The sequence below is a fragment of the Helicoverpa armigera genome, chromosome 10 (assembly GCF_030705265.1).
Source record: "Helicoverpa armigera isolate CAAS_96S chromosome 10, ASM3070526v1, whole genome shotgun sequence".
In the NCBI taxonomy this organism is placed as follows: domain Eukaryota; kingdom Metazoa; phylum Arthropoda; class Insecta; order Lepidoptera; family Noctuidae; genus Helicoverpa; species Helicoverpa armigera.
Genome location: NC_087129.1, coordinates 8,306,040 through 8,330,766, shown reverse-complemented (window position 1 = coordinate 8,330,766; position 24,727 = coordinate 8,306,040). Strand labels below are relative to the sequence as shown.

General features: G+C 37.2%; 1 protein-coding gene across 6 annotated transcripts in view; it reads right to left on the bottom strand.

The window, feature by feature from the left end:
- The window catches only part of LOC110378448 (proton channel OtopLc), a 67,669-nt gene that overhangs the window by 32,079 nt on the left and 10,863 nt on the right, over window positions 1-24,727 (bottom strand). Inside the window, exon 1 of one of the 6 annotated variants that reach the window (XM_064036523.1) lies at window positions 17,710-17,871. The exons of 4 other annotated variants lie outside the window; for them this stretch is intronic. The gene's annotated coding sequence lies outside the window, so the exon portion shown is untranslated. Of the gene's footprint in view, window positions 1-12,433; window positions 12,730-17,709; window positions 17,872-24,727 lie in introns of those variants that run through there. One more of the 6 variants, XM_064036522.1, reaches the window with a different exon arrangement.

Genomic DNA, 24,727 nt, shown 5'->3' with positions numbered 1-24,727 from the left:
TTTAGTCAGTAAGAGTCTGACACTCCCTCACCGCTGCTAACCCACAGCGGGAGGGGTCATTTGATGATTTTTAACGTCGGAAAAAAAAAGTCAATAAAAAGTAGGACCAAAGTCTTACACTTTTAGCTAGTCGCCAATTTACCGTGGACAAAACAGACCTTTCATCAACGGCGGTAAAGACCGATGATGCTTTCAACTACCAATTTCAACTAACACGCCATCAATTTCAGATAAAACAAATAGATCTTATCCTATATCCGGACACAAATAGGCTCCCAGCGGAACGGAAACAAAACTAGGTTGGTTTCCACTGGATGACAAGTCACGTTACATCGGAGCGAGGAAATTAATGTTCTTCACACGTTGCTCCAGAAACGGTGGAACTGTTCCCAATTCTGCTGATCATGTTGGTCTAATTAGAGCAGTGGTCGGATTACACGCGACGATGGAAACAGACATCTGAGAGGTCGAGCATCTTGTGTTGTGGCGAAAGAGTTTGTAAGTTGAAAAAGTTGAATCTGTATTTTTGGAAAGATTCACAAAAGTGAAAGTAAATGGAAATAGCCATACTTAAATACTATAACAACACGGAGGAATAACTTTGTTCTTAAACGTACGAGTACATATCACACGAATAAGAAACCAACGTTAAATAAGGCTTATTTACAACATGGACAATAATTTACTCAATGACATCTTTTATACAAATATATAACATACACTATTCCAATAAAAATCCACTCAATATTTACTTTCAAAGCCAAAATTCTGCTCACAAAGCCAAAAAAAAAGGCAGCAGAACTGAACTTAGTTAAAGCCAGGTGGATATTTACGAAAACGGTGGGTCGTTTGGCTCGCTATCACAAAGGCCGTCTAAATGGCTATGTCAACAGCTGCCATTGATAACGATCGTGGCCAGAAAAGACTGGACACTGATGTCTGATAACATCAAAGGGCCCTTTGAGTGGAGTTTTTATGCAAAGAGGGAAATGAGTTCCGATTGTTTTAATTTTGCTTTGTAATGCAATGTTTGGAAGACTGTCAATGGGACTTGGGCTGAGAATGTTAGTTAGGCAGTAGGTAGTTAAGTAGGTAGATATAAAACAGCGTTCCTTATTGAGGTTAATAGAAGTCCCTAAAGCTCGAGGGAAAACAAATCAAATATCGACACTCGCAGAATAAAGAAGTATAAGTAGTATCGTAATGAATATGAGATAATGACAACAAAACCACATAAGGACCAAAGAAACACAGAAATCAATAGCAATACGAAAAATAATGATCTAAAATAACATTACCGAACATGAACAGACACGCTACAAGTGAATCAACATTCAATTTGTCTTTAACTTAAAAACAAAAGACGTAGGCTAGTAAATCACCAGACAAAACTGATAACATACTGGTTGGCAACAAACCATAGACTGTAACGTTGCCACCAGTCACCGATAATGTAATTTAGTGTGCTTGCTGTGCCTTCAGGCATTTGCATAACAATGAGATCGAAGATGCCATAATTTGTATGCGACTCCACGGAGGTAGCCCGCATTCTAATTTTAATGGTTTTCTACATTTGATTTTAGAATTTGTTTACCTAAATAGGTTTCAAATTTAGAATATCTAAAATACAGAACATAGCTGTTCTCTCATAGAATACAAATTGGTTGTTGAATGTATAGAACCTTTGCTGGTATAAAAAATAAAAACATTAAACATCACTCCACCATATGCCCGGATACCGATATTTTGCCTGACAAAATAAAACCTAAAAAGCACACATGAAAACATGCAGCCAGTTTGTGAAAAATCAATATACGGACGCTACCAAAAGGGTAACGCGTAGAAACTAAAAAACGAACAAAACGTGCAGTGGACGGCAATAAAAATTAGGATCCTCACTTTGAATATTGGAATGCAAAATCAAAGAGAAATACAATAGAAAGAGGCGTTGAAAAACAAAATAGAATCGCACATTCTTGTTCACGTTTCCATGGTAACTGAAGAGAAAACACTTAATGAAATGATCTTATAACTCGTCGCTGTAGATTTAGTTAGGAAAAGTGGAGCAATATAATAAAACGACGCGACGGCTGTGACATTGTTTTCATCAGATAAATAATTAAAAGAAGAATCAACAGTTACTTCGATAGTACATGAACATACGTTGTGGTTATGATAGGTAACATACTATTTTGGATATATCTCTTTCATTATTAAAATATTTTAATAAACAAATGTACTTTTATTTGGACATGTGCTGACTGCTGAGTAAGACATAAATAAATGAAGTTCCCAGAAAAATATACATTCACTGTTTTGTTTTCTATTCAATAAAAACTAATAAATGTTAGCAAAATAAATGGATGCTTCGTCGCAAAATAGGTCAAATGTCAGACCGTATCATCTGCTACGCTTAAATTTGTGCAGTTTTATTAGTTTTCCAACAATATTTGGACAGTGTGCACAACTGTGCTAGATTTTGCAAGTTGACACAACGTCAGCTTTGAGATTTCTATGAGTAGGTATCTCTCATATTATTTCTTGTTTAATTGCCTTTAGAAACATAACAAACATTATTTTAAAATTCTGCTCCCATTTCGAGTGAAAACATTGCTCTTTTAATAAAACTCATTAGAGACTTACAATCGTGTCGGGTTTCAATATCGCAACCCACCCATAGACCATCGCCCACACAAAGGGCCCATTTCCATTAACAATACCTGCGTAGGAAGAAAACCGGATAAAAACTATACCTTTTTAATTTATCTATGAAAGCAGGTTTAATAACCTGAATATCACAAAAGTCGGAAGTTTAAAGTTGTTCTAATTCTTGTTGAACTAATTTTCTTAGAAACGCAAATGTGCCGGCCCTGTGGTTCGCGTCCATCAGATAGTATTTGTTTATGACCAGCCTCATTCCAAACTTCCTGACTATAAATAGTATTAACACCTAATGCTACACGTCGTTACTGGACTATGAATAATTTATTGAAATCCATGCCTTAAGGCGTTCGTATTTCATTCAGAGATGTTTGAGATTTTATATTATGAAATAGTAGCGAGTATTGTTTGTGATTTCAAAAGAACCTTCATCCCTTCAAGTATTATAGTACTAAGGAGCTTAGAACCCCTTCGATATTTTCTACTCTTTTTAAAAGGGTTCTTTTGTATTTTTCCATTCCATTTCATTCATGTACCTGTAATGCTCTTTTCTTTTAGACTTAGGTACACCAGATGCTAAATACCTACCAAAATGTTTCTGACTCATTATTTTTGTTTTTCCTAAACAATAATGTTGTACATTAGGTTGGTCACTTACAACAAACCAGTATCCTCAAAACCTTTAAGGTACTTAAGAAAACCCTTTCAACCGTAAAGGTTTTCGCTTCAAAGACGTAGTTCATATCACTACGTCTAAAAAACTGCAGTCCTCAAATGACTTTTCTGTGCTCATAATAGTACCTAGTAACAACCCTAGTTTAAACCTTCAGTAATTTCTATTAGATTTTAAATAAAATCTACTGTTTTATCCAAAACTCCACCGTCATCAAAGTGGTCAAAAATAACCGTTTTACTTATTTATATCACTGTAACGTCACCATAAAATCTGACTCCATTACTAAGATCAAATATCCTAAACCATCCTTCCCACATTGACATAAACTTCTTTACGTCCTTTAATGTCTTGTTAATTAAAATCTGTATCAAAGGGCAATTTAACGGCGCCGAAAAATAAAAGGCTTGGACATGGTATACAAGGCTATATCTATATAACAGGTACTGTCTGTCTGGACACGATACTTCAAAGGACTATGTTGGACGACGTAAATAAGTCTATGTACAAAGCTACTCACGTATGTAAGGGTGACAGAGCCGTAAGGACAGGAATAAAACCGAGGTCAGCATGGCTTTTTTTCAGAAGTTTTATAAATAATTTCTGGTCTGAGAATATTGATTTTTATGAAACTGCATGTAATTTTTTGCCTTGAGAAATAAATCAAAAGGTATGTGTTCAAAAGATGCAAAAGTGGAAGTTAAAATTAACGAAATGTTTAATTAAACCACAGCTACAATAAATATCTAGCTTCAGGATTCCTTTCAAACATTCAAAAATATCTCAGCTCTACAAATTGTAAGCAAAAGATGGAAAGAATTTTCCGCCCAGAACTCCCAGGCGTGCAATTCATAGTAAATAAGTTAGTGCAATAACAAACGCAGACTATGCCTACATTTTTTAATCCAGACCTTTATAAAACTTGCAGGCGCTGTTGAAAAGCCGAGCCAGGATTTTTCAAAGCGTTTATTCACCTGCCTGTTGATCATCCCTTTAGTTTCACCCGTCAAGGAATAACGAACTGTGTGAGACAGCACTAAGGTTCACTATTGTGTGGCAAAACTGTTATAATCACTGGGCAGCCCACGCAAAAGCTTTAATAATGGAACTTGGATAGGCCTTATTTACAAAAAAAAATGTTGAAACGCGTGCGAATCCCACGCGAGCCGTTTTTATGTAACTATTTTTGATATGTTTTCATATTGCATGATGTTTTTATTCGGTGCAACCTTCTGCCGTAAAACTAATGGTTCCTGCGTACCGAGTATGTATGTATCAGATAAAGTTGCTACAGTTCATTAACTTTCATGATATCAATAACTTTTGCACGTATCTCCTCTACATCTGTTTAATAAACTTTCAGTTAAGCCAGGTATGACGTTAAGATACAAATTATTTTTCTCCACCAAAAGTATACTAGACTAGACTTCTTGGATTCAGACCTTTTTCATGTTGGCAACATTTATTTTTCTAAGTAATATGGTGTGAACAAGTTGCGTGTTACTTCGCCTAAACAGCCATAAATTAAATGGCTATTTACATTACGTAATTGGAACTTGACTTTTTATTTGTATTCGTTTGACCCATATCAACAAAACTTGTGTAATGCTATTTCATTCTGTCACGCAATGTATGAAAGCCAAAACAAAGTGTATTCAGTAATTCATTAAATATATCGTCAAAATTATTACTAATTAATTGTTTATGTATAACTTTGCTGTAGTAATTTTTAATAAGCGGTTTGATGTCGATATAATTTATTGGGGTTATACAAAATAATTTGTTTTCATAATCGATTAACAATGACCAACTGACCATGTAATGTGACTGAAGCTCCTCATTAACTTTAGATATTTTAAGGTTACAGCTAAAGGTACTAAGTTGGTTTTTGTACATGTTGATGTGATCTTGTTGACAGAGTATCTCATGACAAATAGGTATCTTAAACTTTGTTAGTATGGCACTAGAAGAGGGAAATTAGACAAAAAAAGCACGCTCTGGAATCGCGTGAAGGGTACGATATATATCCCGTTTACTCTTAGTACGTCGGAATACCCCGCGAACCTCTCAAGGAATAAAATTAGATCAAATACACTATTGTAGGTATCACCCTCCGAAGCTAAATAAGGCCCCCTGTCTTGGGGTTGAAGAAACTAGCCCTCCCTTACCTAAACCCATCGTAGATATGTATCAAAATGCTTCCAAGAAATTGAACGCCAATATTTACGGTCCACGTGTTTTCACTATATTGAAAAAGCTGAGAAATAAAAGTTGTCAATACTACATCGTTTTACAAATGAATACTCAATTCTCATCATTGTTTTATAATTTTAATTAAAAATTCGATTCAGTTTTGACTTCTTTTGAAAGGTTTGAATCATTGTAAATGGATTAATGTAGCTGCACAATGCACAAAATCTACTAACGTACATGATACGTTAGTCGTGCCTATTACTGTATGAACCACGCAACCCTATTCAATGATTATGTCTTTACAACACAGTCATGACAAAGACAATAGGTGCGATACTTAGGACACACTCCACTGTACCCTTGGGTCCAATAATTACGTCTAAACGGCACCTGCTGAACTGAACATTAGCAACTGCTTCTCACAATTCTCACGCAAATTGCGTGTTGCTTTTAATTTCACAATTATGTGCATTTAAATATGTTGTCTTATGTCATTGCAGCGATGATCTCATCGATCTGAAGTTTGGTACGTGGCATGGTTCGAGCTATTATTTCTGGGGCATGACATATCCCTTGGCGTGTTTTGGTACGCAGTTTATATTCCTACTGAACGCATTAACGCAATCTAATTTCAGTTTAAGACTCGATATATAGGTCGCAATACTCAAACTCTTTTTACGAGCTTCACAAACACTGGAGCTGAATTACGATTCGATTCTCGATCTTCTAGGAAGAGATCGGTGATGTGTTTATCGATTATCGGTGAGCCCTTTTATACGGTTAAGAGCACGGTAAAAGTTTTCGAAGTAGCGAGTCATGATCTTCCGATACCTAAGTAGGGTGAGAGTTTGTTGAATAAGTTGATGCGTCACGGCTGTCATCGATGGGTCACAGATTTCCCTATTAGCGCGACTTCATCGGACAGTTATACCACGGCAGAGAAAGAAATTATGAGATATTTATCTAAATAGAACTTCTCTCCAAAATATTGTAGCATGTAACAATATCCCCTTGTGTTTTCTGACATTACCTTTCAAAGTGTGTCAAGGACGTTGGGGTCTCTGGAAGTGCGCAAACCCTCGTAAAACAGTAGTCATAAAAGGTGTGCGAAATTAAAGCACTTACCTACATCAAGTTTTTTGTACGTATTAATAGCAGCGTTTTACCTGAAATAAAACGCATATTAAATACTTACCTTATTTGAAGCTTACTAGTTTGAGATAGGCACCTACGTGTTTTCCGCTTTTATCTCCGTCCTTTTCTACCCCATATCTTGCATCTCTCTCGCACATCGACCAGTTTCACTCCCCACCAGGCAGGAGGCGACGAGTGTTCTCGGCGGCCACAGTTCGTCATTGAGTCGAAAACACCAGGCAGAAATTTAAATGTAAGCTTCAAATAAGGTAAGTATTTAATATGCGTTTTATTTCAGGTAAAACGCTGCTATTAAATTCTTGACCGTTATTTGAAGCTTACTAGTTTGAGACGTGTTTGTTATCGCCTGGTGGAAGTGGACGCCAATGTGAGCAAAAGCACAATGAAATTGTGTATGTAAATAGGTACTTAGGTACACGAGTAATCACATGTAAGTATGTGTATTGCGTCCTGGAATACTAATGTAATAAAAGTTAACTGGTACTGGTACTCAGCTACATCCTGTTAGACTGGAAGCCGACCCCAACATAGTTGGGAAAGGGGCTCGGAGGATGAGTAATAAAAATTAAAAGAGAGATGCAAGAACAAAAGCAAAATTGATTTCATTTTCTAATAGTAATTAACAAAAATATTGCGATACTTCTTAATAACAATAGTAACAAAATATAGACATTAATCAGCTGGATTAATTAAATAATCGAGATAACTTGCTACTTCTATTTAGTGGGTATCTTTCTCTTCTGTAAAAATGGGCAAATGTATTGCCTGATCGCCAATTACCCTTGGCTAATATATCGTCCAAAGGTATATTGTCAACACAGATTTTGACGCTACCGCCGAGTGGAAGCTTCCTGGGGTTGTAGTTATTCCTGCCTCTTTTAACAATGTCTTAATCCACCCGCAATCATCGTTCGGGTGCCTGCCTTTGGTTGGCCTCTAACGGATATAAATAAATTTAAGGAATTAGCCGATGTCCGTCTATCTTCTAACAAGGCTTTAGTCTTTCTGACCCAATACACTGGACTTAGATTTATATTTTCCTGATTATCCATCAAACAACAACCCGACTGCCTATGACTAGAACTGTCGGTCTTAGAGCCAAAGACTGGCCATAAGATTAAATTATCTTTGTTGTTTTTGAAATGTTCTGGGTCTATTGCAAGCAAGGAAAGATCATGGACTCGCCTTTCCGAAACAAGCTAGCAAAAAAAAAGAGCAGCAGTGTGCCTGGAAGTTGCAAAAGGATTATTCTTGTCTACGTTTACTGCACTAAAGTAGGTTACCAATTGGTCAATATTCCAGATGGACGGCTTCCCGGGGAACAGGTTTGCTCAGCGCTATTGATTTTAAAATGTGTCCGACTAGAACGTGTGAACCTAGCTCTCCAGTGGTTTCTGCATTGCATAGTGTAGCTATAACCGACTTGTGTAATAAAATAGTATTGTATGCTAGTTTATTTACTATGTGTAAGTCCGCAAAAAAATTGGGTAAGTATAGGTCCAAATAGGGATTCAAGGATTCATAGGATCCAATTTCATACTTTTCACCCCAATTTAACCATCGACTCCAAGCTGATTGATAAGTCTTGCGTGTGGATTGAAGAAGACTTCAGTCGGAGAGACTCCTTGTCCCTCCCCTTCCCCATTTCCTTGACCTTGGCAGGGGGTATCCCCGTTGCTGTGTCTATCGGTTTCTGCTCGAGGTTCATCAGTGTGTAGGGTACTGCTAATGATCGGGACTTCAAATATGCTCGCCAAAATACCTGGTGCCACCGAAGGAACTACTATGAGATTAACTCCCGTTCCTGAATTGAGATGACTGAGGACCTACGGTATAAGGTAAGGTGGCGGTAATACCCATGCTAGCGGGTAAGACCAAACTTGAGAAAAAGGGCATCGTGGAACCCCGCTTTCGGGTCCTTCAGATCTAGGGGCACGTAGTACACAACTATGTATCCCTGGGCTCGCTTCGAGGCAAATAGGTCCACTGCTGATACAAGATGCCCCTCCGGTGGAGGTTTGTGTCGGGAGAGATGGTCTGCATGACTGTTGAATAGGGCTGGTATATGATTCACGACGTGATAGATTTGATACAGCTCGAGATAACTGAATACTTTGTACGTCAAGTTCGGTAGGCTCCTTGATCGGGTGCCACCTTGATTTCTTAGATATGACACTACAGTCCCATTTTTGCATTGAAAAATGGCTGTTGATCTCCTTAGCAACTCGCCGTGATTATCCAGTTAATACTGCAAGCATCTCTTTTAGATCGCAGTGAAAGCCTTTTTCTCTCTTGTTCCATGAACCCATTACGGGCGTTCCGTTCAGTTGTGCCCCCATCCTACATCGGAGGCGTCCGTGGTTATAAGGTGACAGGGAAGTGGCGTATGAATATCCAAGGTTTGGTGGCAGCTGACCAGCCACCACTTTAGATCTGCTAAGGCATCTGTTGGTAGGTTCAACATTGCTATAACTCCATTCACCGAGCCGTGAGCCCACAATGTAACCAAAGAATGACACTTTTCAAAATGGTGGGTATGACCCGACCGATGACAAAAACGTCACATTTTTATGTAAAATGTTCTTAGTATCTGTTTTCTTCAATTAAGTAGGGTTCTATGTATGACAGTCAAGACTTCTAGGTTCCTTTTACATGTAAACGATTTACTACATATTTAATTAAAATTAAGAAAACAATTTACGGCATTTATTATATTTGATTTCAAATAAGTTTGAAAAGATTGCATAAGTTCCACAGACATCGTTCTAAAATATAATTTCTAATGTTGTCAGTATATTACTTTCGTAGTTATTTTTATAAAATATGATCATTACTTCAATCGTGACTTATAAGAACCCTTTTTATGGTTTGTTCACCGTTTGGCTCACGGTTCCATGAATAGGGTAGGTATAGATTGCTGTTCAACACTGCATTGAGGAAAATGAGGAGAGCCCGGTAATGCAGTCTGCCGTATGGGACAACAAAAACTTGCGAAGTTTAAAAGTCCTATCAAGCTATGCAGGTCTTCTAAGTTTGTCGTGCTGTTTGTCACGTAGTGCGTTTTGTCATTATCTTGTTGATAATGCTTGCGATTTATTCACTTGCCATCCAAAACGTGGTGCAAATGATCCCAAAGTAGGCGAATATATCTTGGTGAGCCACCAGAAAATCGAGGTACACAATTATAAGTAACCCTTGAGTTTTCAAAGTTTGAGCCACCCAATTGGTCACTGTGGCGAAGGTCTTGGGTGCCGTGCTTAAGCCAAATGGTAGGCACGTAATCTGAAGCAGTCTTCTTCTGTATACTAGTCGAAGAACATGTCTGTGACCTTCGGCTAACGGAAGGTAGAAGTAAGCCTGGGCGAGATCCACTTGCACAGCCATTCGTCTTTCTGAAGAAACTTTAGCACCCGAAAAACATTTATTAAACTGAAGGGTTCCGTAATTATGAACTTGTTGAGAACCTTGAGATTGAGTATTGGACGGTTCTTTCCGTCGCCTTTCGGGCACAAGAAAACATATTGGAAAGAAAGCTGGCAGAATTTGCAGCTATCAATAGAACTTTTTGTTTTATCATTTGGGATATGATGACATCCATCTCTTTGGACTCTCTGGTCAAATCTGGCATTATCTAACAAAGGTGGCTTTTGGCCAATGGTATCCGATACCCAGTTATTATTTTTGACAAGAAAGGCGGAGCTCCCATTTCTTTCCATTGGTCTTGATATAATGTTAGGCAACCCGCCTCGAAAGTCATAACTTACGTGCCTTGTTGGACGCATCAAAGTCCGCCTGCGGTCCTGGACGCTTTGTTTCGTCTGTTGGACATGGTTCCTATTGTAATTTACTCGTAATGTCCCAAGGGAGCCTTTAGAGTTTTGCGTCACACGCCATTCAGCGTGAGTGTGATTACCATTTCCCTTCGAGGGAAGGTTATAATGGCGACTCTTCGAAAGTCGATCCAAATAGCCACCCTGCGAGGGTAGATTGCAATGATGGTACGACCCGCAACATGCATGACTGGTACCCTGCGAGGGTCCGTGATAATGAGCCGACCCCTGCGGGGGGTAGCTAGTATACTTACTGGTCCCTGCTTTGTAATGATGCTGCGACTCGCAAAATGCAAGATTGGTACCCTGCGCGGGTCCGTGATAATGAAACGACCCCTGTGGGGGGTGGCTAGTATACTTACTGGTCCCCACTTTGTAATGATGCTGCGTCTCGCAACATGCAAGATTGGTACCCTGCGCGGGTCCGTGAAAATGAGCCAACCCCTGCGGGGGGTGGCTAACATACTTACTGGCAGTCCTAGGCGGAGCGTACCAAGTCTTTCAAGGCCGAAAAGCATCACACGCCGAGATAATGAGCCGACCCCTACGGGGGGTGGCTAACAGACTTACTGGCAGTCCGAGGGGAGCGTACCAAGTCTTTCAAGGCCGAAAAGCATCACACGCCGAGATAATGAGCCGACCCCTACGGGGGGTGGCTAACAGACTTACTGGCAGTCCGAGGGGAGCGTACCAAGTCTTTCAAGGCCGAAAACCATCACACGCCGTCATAATGAGCCGACCCCCATGGGGAGTGGCTAACAGACTTACTGGTAGTCCGAGGGGAGCGTACCAAGTCTTTCAAGGCCGAAAACCATCACACGCCGTCATAATGAGCCGACCCCCATGGGGAGTGGCTAACAGACTTACTGGTAGTCCGAGGGGAGCGTACCAAGTCTTTCAAGGCCGAAAAGCTTTCTTGACACCATCAGCCCTCTTCAAGTGCGGTAGTGATCAGTCCGAACTAAGGAGATGCTGGTTGGACCGCACCTCACACCATTCTTTTTTGTCAAACCGTTGAACGCCTTGCAGGATTGAACTAGGGCCACAGGTGCCTTAGGAACTTCGGCCTTGCTTTCTTTTCCATAGTCACGTGCACGGGCTGTGGTAGCTTTATTATTTACCGCATCTGTATTTGCTTTATAAGTCACTCATTCTGAAAACAAATTACTGAAAAAAAAAAAGTACACGGAAGAAACTCGTGACAAAAAAGGGGTAGATGTACAAAATATTAACACATTACATTACAAAATATTCGCAAAAACGAATATCGAACGGTAAAACCGTTAACAAATTGTATAAAATATTATAAACTCACCTGTGTTCTGCGAGAGCACTGAGTTTATTTTTCAACGAAATACTACAGCGGTTGGTTAGACCAACCTTCTCGGGCGGAAAACAAGACGCCAATGACGAACTGTGGCCGCCGAGAACACTCGTCGCCTCCTGCCTGGTGGGGAGTGAAACTGGTCGATGTGCGAGAGAGATGCAAGATATGGGGTAGAAAAGGACGGAGATAAAAGCGGAAAACACGTAGGTGCCTATCTCAAACTAGTAAGCTTCAAATAACGGTCAAGAATTTAATAATTTAAATAAACACAATTTTAGAAGCAACATGCAATATTACTTAATTAAATTAAAACGCCATAGGAAAATATTTTGCTTCGTAATTTTTGGTTTACAAGTGTACTAGTCAAATCAATCACCTAGGCAATCAGTAGTTTTCAAACCTCAGTAATAGGAAATAAATCAGTCCATCATAACAGCATTTCCTACTCAATCGAGAGCGTTTGACATTTGCGGCGCACGAGGAAATTACTACTGCACATAGTAGCAGATGTCAGGCGGGCGGGTGGAAGGAAACCAGGCTGTGCACCCTTGGGTTTGGGTGGTATTTTGGTTGCACTAGAGTGGGGTCACCAACCTTTTGACACTGAAATTCTGTCACGGTGGCAGTGTTGCCGTCTGCGGTCGATTCGGAAAACGTAACGCCGCGGCGAGCGCGGCGCGTGGCGTCGAGCGCCAGGGCGCTTGCGTGGTGCGTGCTTCGGCGCGCGGCCGGTCGCACTTGCGGGCCGAGACTGGCGACTTCGCGCGTTTTCCCTCCGCGCTTTCCCGGTAGCGGCGTGCGCACATCAAGCCTGCATTGTTCTGCAAATAGCGAGCTGAGGGCTGGGCCGCTATTCAACCGAGATGGGCGCCTTTCAAGCGCGCCGCGCGGACTGTACCCGCTCCGAGCGCGAACAACTTCGCTTCACTTGCGCCCACTAAAAAAATCTGTTTAGCCTTGGCTGTTACACAATCCTATTCTGGCTGTGATTTATAGTGGGATTGTTTCGCTGCATATTGCATTCGATTTATATTTTTTCTGTCGGAGAGAATTAACGGCCTTCTTTTTAGTATTATTAAGCGTAACTTGAATTCATTCTTCTGAATGCCTATTTCGTTTGACCTTGATTTGAGTCTCGCGGCAATTTATTTAACTGAAACTAGGGTACTGAACTGCTGAGATAAAATGTTATGGTCGCTTTTTTTCTAAAATACGATTTATAAATGTTTTCTCTGTTAGGAGTCGCAGTGTATTCAATTAGTTTGTACTTATTTATGAAGCTATCTATGAAATATTATAGCATAGGTGCTCAAATATACTTTTCATTATATCCTCCTTAGGAATCAAATACCCACAAACAGTACAAGCAAGCAATCTAATTGCCAAAAGCCTAGCAACAAAGTACCAAACTTAACGGAAATTGACGTGCCAGTTACTCGAAGAATGCAAAGGGTAAGTGACAATCGTTGGGCAAACAATCAACACGTAAGCAGGCAATCGTCACGCGTTCGGCAAACAAAGAGTTCCCAGTAATGATCGATGCATGCCCCCGATGCACGGTAATGGGTTTACTTACATGACATACATAACGTGCTGACAATATGTTGTCATGTTAGGACATCATATTGCTTTTTGAAATTGCCCCTATGTAATGAAAGATGGACGAAGCGTTACCAGAAATAATTAATAAGAACAAATAGTACCCTATATTATTATGTAGTATTTTGTTATAATAATGTTTTAAAACGATGGAGTGGCAATAAGCATTTTCAATTAAAAAGTTACTTATTAATTTATACACGTTCCTGTTAAACCCTCATTATACTTACTTACAGTTTACTAAGCCTTATCAACATGTTTATACCAGCTGTGTGAATTGTAAATGGAAAATTATTCAAAACATACTGGCATATAAAAATTTACATATCATTTTGCAAGCTGGATAACAAGCCAAAGCTTACACAGATTTCCGCTGGACTAATCCACATTTTGCCATTGCCAATAAATAACATTTCCTCCTCATATTTTGCATTTAATTTAAAGGAAATAGATTATGTATGATACATATTTAATTAAAATAAATGTGTCAAATAATTATTGGGTCTGGTGAGACGCCAAACAGTGTCGAACTTGGTGAATAAGCGGTTGGCTACAAACCAAATTGTTGGCGGGGCCCGATATTCATTTGTTATGAACGTTTAGGCGCATAATGAGGAGTGATGCTGTCGTGGATCAGGGTTGTAAGCGTGAAATATTCAGATTAATGTAACGTGTTGCTTTTACTTGTAGGGAACTTTCTTTTGTGTAATATTGGATGTATATTAGAGCATTGTGGTCCATAAACATGTAACTATGCCTCGATTCACGTAGAAATTATGATAAGTAGTAGACTTGCTTAGTTTCTTTGTCTAAAGACTTGTAACTCCTTTTTTTTTAATATTATTTGATATCTAGTTTTATTTTTCATAAGACTTCTTATGTCGAAAGGAAAAGCTATGGCTAGTTACTGATAGTTTTCGTACAGCAAGTATAGACCTACACTTCATGCAACGCGGCGTTGAAAGGCTTGGATTACAGCAGGATAATGCCTAGGGTTTCAGAATTAACTGGGATTCTCCGCTTGCAATCCGAGAACATGGTGCGCACTTCCATTAAACTTTACCAAGATTAAGGATATTTCTTTTATATGATTTGAGTTTTCACTGTAACTTCAGTTATTATTGGTCAAAAATCTTGATATACTGAATCGTCGGTTTTAGTGAAAGATTAATAAATTTTATTTTTCTGAAATTAGTGGAGAGAATGGATCTTTTGTAGTATTTTTAATGCTACATTTATTAAAGAAGTATATGCAATGTATCAATAAATACCACAAGAACAGCTAATTCAATTATCAGAAGATGGAAAATTAATGCACTCTTTACTTCAATCTGCCCGAAGTTTACAATTCGTAAAACTTACTGGAGAATAGAATACAAATTCATGGGTAATACCCATAATATGTTACAAGTAGTAAGTATTTTATGTGTACGACTTTCACACACTTACTTATAGCCCAAGAGCTCGTACACATTTTTGAGTAGGTGTTTGAGGTAAGCGAAATACTTGTCTTGTACCTCTTTAAGGGCCTACTCAACTTTGTAAATTTAATTCGTAATTTCATAATTTAATTGGGAAAACTCTGATTTAAGGGAAGCGGGACTTTTCCACACCTACCTCTCTTAGAATATTTGAGGCTGTCGAGTATTGGCGTGATCAACTTTGTATAATTTAATTTCATACTTAGGTGTAGTTCTGTGTTGAGTCACTATTATTTTGGTTAGGTTTAAACGTCATAAATCATCATCCCTCTGCCCTAATCCCAATTTCCTATTTGGGGCCACATGTTTCTATTCCATGTTTTTGAAATACCTACTCAAAAATGTCTAGCTAGCTCTCCGGCTACAAACACAGCCATGCACAGATGTAAAGCGACATAAAAGTTTAATGTACTGCATGAATAAATTGTTTGTCTTAGCTCATTCGTGTACAAAATAATACAGTAAGGACTGTAAGGAGTTTTGTTACCCGGTTGAACAACGTCATAATGCTCTGCGGGCTATTTCGCGAATAATTCCTGTTGGTAACGGGGCCGTGAAATTCGTTTATACAATGCCTTTGGGAATAATTTTGTTTTTATTCGTTTTGGAGTTCATTTATTCAGTTTTGGGTTCTTCGTTTCATTTATTAAATCTAAAAAATGAATGTTGAAAGCTGTTAAAAATTCATATTTGAAGGAACTTGTATTATTTTCTCTTTAACTGTGAATCGTAAACTTAATTAATTTCACTGTTTTTTTTTTTTTGTAATTAGTTCAGTAGACACTTATTACGTATTTAGGCCCTAAGATTAGTTAGCAGAAAATCATATTAATTTAAAATTTGCTTGTGATCTATTGTTTGAAAATCAAATTGTTTCTTAAACGATAATTAAGATAAATCGATTCACCTGTCCCCAAAATTTATAGCTCTATAATAGACGTGAATCGTGTAGCTAAAAGTCCATCTCACAACTATTAGTGTCATAAAAATAATTTATACATTCACTAATACGCATGCCAAACTCTTGCTTGACCGGTTTGGACAGAATGTTAGAGTGCAATCTACATTAATCTCGAAACGAATTTCTAAGTATACGGGATTTATCAGTCTAATGTGATTGGAGAAAATGTAAGTCAAAAGTTAAGAACTAGGTAGGTATTCAAATTAATCAAATGTTAACCTCCTTAAAAAAGGATATTCTTAGTTTGACCTGTATGTACCTATGTAGGTAGGTATGTATGTTAGTACGATTAGCTCACGTCTAACTGTACCGATTTGATGTGGTTTTCAGCACAGTATTTGTCATACTTAGGAGAAGGTTTATTAGCAGGCATATTATTGGAGTTTTTTTTTATATATAAAACTTTATTCTCCTTTGAAAAGGCATACAATAGTTAATCTTAATAAAACCTAAGTACATGGCCGCTATGAATCCATATTTTCTCGTAAAAATTAAGAGCATAAAATATCAAGAAACCAACTCAAGTATTCACAGTCGACCTTTACTATTTCTTCCTACTGTAATATTCTAGTCGCCTACAATAAATAAACAGTGCAGTCTGCACAGTAACAGTGGTAACAACTTGGCCTACTGCCAAACCTGTCACTGGTAACAGCGTGAATATAAAAGGCTGTGTAACAACAGTTTAAGGTAATAACTGTGGAATAGGTTCGTGGGTTTGTTGGCTAAACTTGGTAATATTAGAAAATGTGTTTGAGGTGTAATTTTCTCTATTGTGTACTGTGATTGAAGATTGTTTAAGATTTTATAGGTTGACGACTTGTTGAATAGTAATAGTGATGTCTAGGTCTTATTAGGATTTTTAGCCATAGTCCACAGAGGAATACAGTAAAGGTCTTAGGTAGCTACTTATACGATATCTCGAAATATCTAGGTACAATATTAATTAATCAAATATGAATGAGAGTACCTAACATCATTTTTTATTTATTTATTTAGAAATGAATATAAAGTAGTACTTATCCTCCAATTTGTAATATACCTATGTAATACCTTATAACGTATTTTATTATATTTATGTAGTTTCTAATCACTCTCAATAATTGAAAAATAATTGATTCTTGTCTATGTTACTGACTTAAAGCAAGTAGGTAGTGTGAATTAATCAATTTATCAAGTTAAAGTTAGTAAATTATTATGACCTATTTTAATTAAGACCGACAAAGGTCGCTACGGTCTTCAATCAATTGGTTCCGCATTAATTAAATGTTTCCACTACAATATGACTTAATTATTAAGACTTAATTACTGATCTCAATGTGAATATTTTAGCTCTACACGGTTTATTACTAATTGTAAACGAATAACGTCTACTACCTACCTAATTATTCTTTGAATTACGAAGCTTGATACGAAACTTATTACAATAGCTAATTTTAGCATTCAATTAGGTTCTGAATATATAATAGATTTTAATAAAGTATTTTCATATGTTCATTGAACTTTTGTGTATAAAATTGTTCATAAGCAATACTTAATTATTAGCAATAACAGAACCTACTGTATTAAATTAAAACCTGAATCATATTTTAAATTCTTAGAACCAAACAACATCAATGAGAGTCGAATAAACCGCTTAGTAAGTCGAACTTTATAAAAGGAACAGGAAGCTATCACGAATAACTAAAACATCTGTGCTGAATACATAAATAAGTCATACCTACGTACCCACAAACAAACCGACATACATAATTCTACCACGAACAACTTACTAGCACATCTTCATGAAACAATAACACTATAAAATAACCCTGATTTACAATACTCACATTTTAACAAAATCCCGTAACTATTAACACACAATTATTAATAACTACACACTGAAACAAAATAGTGTACACTACAAACACTGATTTGTTATTGTATCGCAACTTTGTAATGTTTTTAAAACATTTTATAACATAAACAGAGGTATCGGACACGTTCGTTGTACGCGGCGAACTTTGAGCGAAGCTTTGAGCTTTGAACTATGTTTTTGTTATAGAGAAAGAGAGAGACGGAGCAAAAAAAGCACCATAAACATTCGGGTAATGTCGGGTGACGTCGGCTTGTTCCGTTGTGTTCGGCTGTCGACTTCGGAAGACAGCATAGTATGGATACGCACGTGTGTTTTATGAGAGTGAAATGTGTGTGTGATATGTTGTGATTATGCGGAGTCACGTGCAATCAACTCTTTTGAGATATTTTAACTTTATACCATGGCGTTACATAAACATTATTAAGAAAAAAAAAAAGAAATCAGTGCACATATTTGAGAAACATATTTTACAATAATTTTTACTTACTTGGTAGTAGTAATATTATACTAATATTACAACAGAATGCTAATAAAATAATGGAAAATAATGTTATTGTAATATAAAACCAAAATCTTCATATTAATCCAAAAAAGTAGGCTCGTATCAATCTCTATTACATCGCTATTCATCACCACCCCCACTTACGTTAAAAAGCTGGGGTAGCGGTAACAAGGGAATACGATTTCGTGACCAACAGCTATTTTTTATTTACTTACCACGAGTCAGTTTAAAGGTATATTAATGATGTTTTTAAAAGGTAATTTTGAAACTGTCTTATATCTATTATTTATTTACCTGATTCGTATAGAAAAAACTCCAGTATTTTGAAACACAACTACACACACAGGAATTGCAAGCAAACTGCAAATACAAATTGAATTGTAATATAATAAAGGCAGAAGAACTGCGAAGATGTAATGTAACAAAAAAATAAAAAAAAACAATGGCAGCCAATTATTTCATTAAAGCAATTAAATTATCCAGAAAAAATGTATGACATCAGCTTAAAATGTGGTCATCGATTTAAATAAAACTTATTTTACATGCATGCTATTGACTTGTCCATACAATTCTTATATCCGTGAGACGTTAAATGGTCTACTATCGTCCTTAGTCTATAGTGCACACATGGGGGTGGGTGACGCGGGTATCTATTGTCCCACACCACATTTCACACCATGGGGATATAAATAAGAATGGAAGATTCATTCATGATGTAAGTATACGGGAAGCCCGGGAACAAATTACATAAATTCGTAGAAACGACGCACACGTGTCTCAAAGTTATCTTGATGACGAAAATGTATACCAAACAAATAGGTACTTTTATGTACCCTGATGGCTCCGTAACTACTGGACAGATTTAAAAAAATCTTTCACTGTTGGAAAGCTACACTATCTCCAAGCAACATAGGCTATATTTTATCCCCGTACGTAAAAAAAACAGATCTCGGGACTATAAAATATACCATAACAGGAAAAGTGAAGTTTCACAACAGAAATGTGTGCATGTTATTATAGTATGTATCAATACATACAAACTGTAATACCTATTATTTTTAAAAAGAGTAACCATGGAGTTTCTTGCCCGTTCTTCTCCATAGGAAGCTACTTTTGGAATGGGCAACTAGAATCAACTTTATTTATATTTTTTGACGTTCATAAGTGCTTGTGAAAGCCTAAGTGAAATAAATGATTTGACTTGACTTGACTTGACTTGAAAATAAAGTTAATTTTTCTAAGAAAATTTGATTATTTCTTAAAAGTAAAATAAACTGTCCATAGATCCTTTTCGTGGAATTGCTGCACTCAGCAAATTGTGGTCTCTCGCCGCGAGGCAGGCATCTTCAACCGAGATCTACGATTAGGTACTAGACGAGTAGATTGCTTGGAAAATGATTGAACACCAAGTGTTGAACTGTTTACTTGGAGATTTAAGTTGAATTTTTCAAAGTTTTCCTCGTCCCTTTAAAATAACTAATGCTAAGTTAAAAAGGCATTTAATTGTATCATCGATTCTCGATATACATAATTTCCAAAGTTCCTATTTGTCTGCCAGTACATAAGTATTTGGTAGTAATATTCTGTTACAAAGGCAAACATAGTAATCTTCAGTCACCTTAGTTAACCTAACACCTTACCATCATAAGCTACAAAACTTTTTTGTACTCTGACATGTGCACTTTGATCTTCAAACTCTCCAAACCTACTTGCAATGTACCACCAGAATCCTAATCTGACCAGCCACACCTTCAACCCGATTCACAACTCAATGATAATCGCACATACACCGGCCGCGGTGAGCACAAACAGACGTTATCGTCGACGCGTGCGCACGGCCGAGCTGTTTACGTGACCGGCTGTCATAACATTACACAGTAGCCGTTGTATGAGAGATTTCATCTTTTTGTTCTTTAAATATTTGTGTGGTAGGTATGTTGATACCTTCACCTTTTTTTTTTGGAAAGTTCAGTAGGAACTTATCCTCCACAGCGCAGAAAACAATGCACTTGGCTTTCTTTTTAGTTGCAATTTTTACCTAACTCGTAGGTATTTGGCTTTAGAAGTAGCCGAGTGAATCTTACGCACTTTAACAAATATGCACTTTTGTCCACCTTAACAAAATAATTGGCCAGTATGCAGTCATGTTATTAAGAAAATTAATGTTTAGTTGCTTTACGGATTACCTAAGGCAACAGTTTTTCTACATGTTCAACGCAAACAGCCTTCCAATTTGAGACAAAAACTGAGACTTGGGCCAGACAATTGCGTCATTTAGGAATAATATTCAATGACCGTGAACCTTTTAAAACTAATTGTAAAGTAAACAAAATCATTACTTATAAAGCTTATGTTTAATACTGAGTGCTGATTAAATGTCAATATTCAGTGGGTCCTAACTGTCATGGCTGACTACCCACTTTGGTTGAGGTCAAGATGCTTGACTTAAGTAACACGAATGCCAATAAAATTATGTACAGCCTTTCATAATTATTGGCTAGTTGTTAAATAATTCAGGTAATAAGTGTTTATTTTAATGACTGGTAAAACTAATCGCTTCCATCGTTAAATTACAATAAAACATTTAAAATCATCTTTATTTTTATTTGATTAATACACATACTTAATCAAAACATAACTACAAGTACTTAATCAAAACATAACTAAGATTTTAAATACAAGACAAATCTCCCACAATAAATTCAGCTTCTCTTTCTTAATTTACTTTCATTTTCATTCGTTCCTCTTCCTACAGAGATAACTACGAAGTTAAAAAAAACAACCAAATAACATCCGCTGCATTATGACCTACTTTCAAAATGATAAAGAAAATAACGGGTTCCTTATACACACATTAACATTATACGTCATTTCCTGTGTAAACAAGAATGAAATGTCATTCAACTGCACGAGAAAAGCGGAACTTAGTGATGTGACATGCACTTTTGATTCTAACATTATTATGCCAATTAGAGTTGTAGGTACGCTGCAAAATTTGTAGTCGGCCGATTGTTTGTTAGGACTTATAAATCTGGAATGGAAATTAATGGTATTACGCATGTAACAACTATCAGGTATTTGGCTGGTATCAGACCAACTAAAAACTTTTGGTCTTACTACAAGAACTTAAACATCTGTCAAACACTCGTCTAAAATAAGTGTGGCTACAAAATGGACCTTATTTTAACGTCATAATCTGATTTTGTATTTAGACAAGTGTTAAGCTGCCGTTTAAAAGTTGTTGTGGTACGACGGATAGAGTTCTCGATTTCCTGAAAAATATACTTTTTTCTAACCCGCGGGCCAACTGTCGGCCGACAAATTAGTCTGCAGTCTTAGTGATGTGACATGCACTTTCGGTTCTAACATTATTATACCAATTAGTCGATTTACGAGTCTTATCCGGCTTCTAATTCGATAAGCCGTTTCTTTAATTTAAATAAATTGACCAGTCATTTTCTGTTATGAGATACACGCTTTTAATCATAATGATATCTATCCGAACTTTTGTGAGCTGAGATTTTAATTTAAATTGGCTAGATTATTAGTGTTATTCTATGTCAGATTTATTATGCGAAGACAGTTATAAAAAAAGATTCGAGCAATTTCATGGCGCTTTAAGACGATCATTCATTTTGTCGGATGACCTAGAAAACTCAGTCCTCCCAAAGATTTAGGAAAGTTTCAGTCTAAATCGGTTTTAATTCTAAATCATCTGTAAAAATATAATTATCTATTCCTACGATTGTTAATTGTTTGTTTCTCAGACAACATACGAACTTCAGATGCAACCGGGAAGCGGGTTCAGTGCCCGTTTAATGTAATCAGAGTGCAAGGCGTACGGCGTCCCTGATAAATTCGTCCATGAATAATGTAGACTTTCCCTAATTACACATCCCACGTGTGCAGTTATTAGCTATATGTTGTTGTTACATGGTTTACTACTATGATGAATGAAACTGTGGCGTAGTGTATTTGGTTTCATTGCAACCAAAATTATAGAGAACAAACGTATGTTTGGACATCAACTCTTAACGCGTCACAAACTTCAAAAGTTGTAATATTAATTTCTGCATGTCTGAATGATATTGTGAAATATCGATAATATTTGTATGCAGCAGATCTATCACATGGTTACAAAAAAAACACTATATAAAAAAAAAACCTTCTTGGCAGTCGGGTACTTATTGCAGGTATTTGTACATACAAGCTCACATCATCATCATCATCAGCCTATAGCAGTCCACTGCTGGACATAGGCCTCTCCAAGTGCACGCCACTGAGATCGATTTTCGGCTGATTTCAAGCTCACATACTTCACTAAAATTGTCTAACATACATACAATTGTAAATACGTTGTAACTACATCAATGTATTGTTCCAAAGACTAGAAGAGTATGTATAATAAAAAGATTTCATAGTTACTTAATGTACTACCTATATTTAAATGTCCTCTTCTCTGTATTAAAGCTCTACAATTAAAAGTCCCAAAGGACATGACTATAACGTTAGAAGCTAGCAGAGCCATTAACAGTCCCAGCACGATTAGACGCCTCTTATGAACTAACGACACCTACGGGAAATAGTTCTGAACGATACTCCATCTTAGAGCAATGAAGCTAGTTAGAGTCAGCCTATAAATTCTTCTGAATAGTAACATTCATGTAATCCTACTTCTAATAATATCACAAATTGCCAGTTACGTAGCTTATGCCTACAAGCTAGTTTTATCCTGGATGAAGCTGGGAAAGATTAAAATTAGGTATGTGAGTGAGAATAAATTGACATTAGCCAAGATGTGTTTTTCTAACAAACAATACATTAACTCTCATGAAAACAACACCGTGAGAATCAATAATATTTCCCTGTATTTTCTAGCTGAAGAAAATAACTACCTACTCCACTCCATTCCTTTATCCGCCATTCCTATCTCGACATAACGCCGCGCCGTCTGAAATTTGTCCTAGACATAGGGGTCGCTGAGGGCTCATTATGCAACGCAAATGCACTCTAAAGTCCGGATATTGCGAGTGAGGTTCACCCACGAGTGAACTCGTGCAGTAGTACTTAATCGATGATGTGGGTGATTTTAATATGCCTTTGTGCGGAGGTGATAATACAAGGTTACTATTACGGATCGTAGGCTGATCAACTTCGGTGAATTGCTAATTTATCGCACCAAACTTTAAAGTAACAATCGATTATAAAACCGATTTTATACCAAGCTGATTGGCATACAAATTGTCACTTTCGGCCTTGCTTGGGCATCAATGGTTGACGCGGCAAAACCTGAGCACGTGCACATTTTTTAAACAGGATCTACTGACGGAAGCTTGAAATCCTGTCACAATAAGCCAGAAACCAAAACAAACACAGCGTCAGCATAAAAGACATTAAAGGGTACCCTATTTAATATGCGTGCACGTAAAGGCGCATGCTCGCTCCATGCAACGGGGGTGCGGTAGACAGTGAGCCGCCCCGGGGTCAATGACCGCACCAAAACAAAGAACACCACCTGTGGCCACCACTGAATTATTGCGATCGATATGTTCTTTATGACAACTACCATTGGGGTATGATGATGACGTGGTGGGGGTAATTACTAGTTTCAACCACCATTAATATACTAGAACAGGCTAGGACGACACCGTAGGAAATAATAGAAAACTGCTAGGTAACCTTCTTTATCTATAATATAAAAACGAATCGCAAAATGTGTTGGTAAGCGCATAACTCAACAACGCCTGGACCAATTTGGCTAATTCTTTTCTTGTTGTGTTTGTTATTGTCAAGAGAAGGTTCTTATGAAAAAAAAATAGGGTAAAGTAGGGAAGTCAGTTGACGGGAGCGAAGCCGCGGGCAAAAGCTAGTAACGAATAATTATATGCTCTACGCCTCGTACATGTACATGAACTTTCTCGAAAACAAATGACAGTCTCCTAATCCGTCTCAAATATTAAACTGAAGTTCAGTTGCATCAAGTGGCACAAAAAAATCGACCCCATCAAATAATAAATAAGGATACATAAACCGATGTATATTTGTGTGGTATGTATGGTGTTCATGGCGATATTTTAGATTTATTTTCTCTTTTTCCGTATCCATAATACAAGAAAAAATAATGACAGCAAAGAAGTTATCATACAATGATAACCTTGACCCGTCCCTCTTTCACAAAAGATAAAAGTGATCGGATCTCCTTGTAGACTTGTTGTTCAAACACAATGCTTGCTTTACTTACTTTATAGCACTATTGTTCGTCTACTGCGAAAGTCTGTTTCTTCTGAAACTTTGTACGAATGAAGATAATTGTGACACTGGTACGAGTATTTTTTAGAGAATTCAAACCGAAAAACAACATGATTTTTATGTCTCTAGTAACAAGCACGTAGGTGCTGTGGAGATATAAATAATTTGGGAGGTCTCTTTGAGTCTATATTTGATTAATTTTCTTGTTTGATTTTAGCACAACACAATTTATAAATAT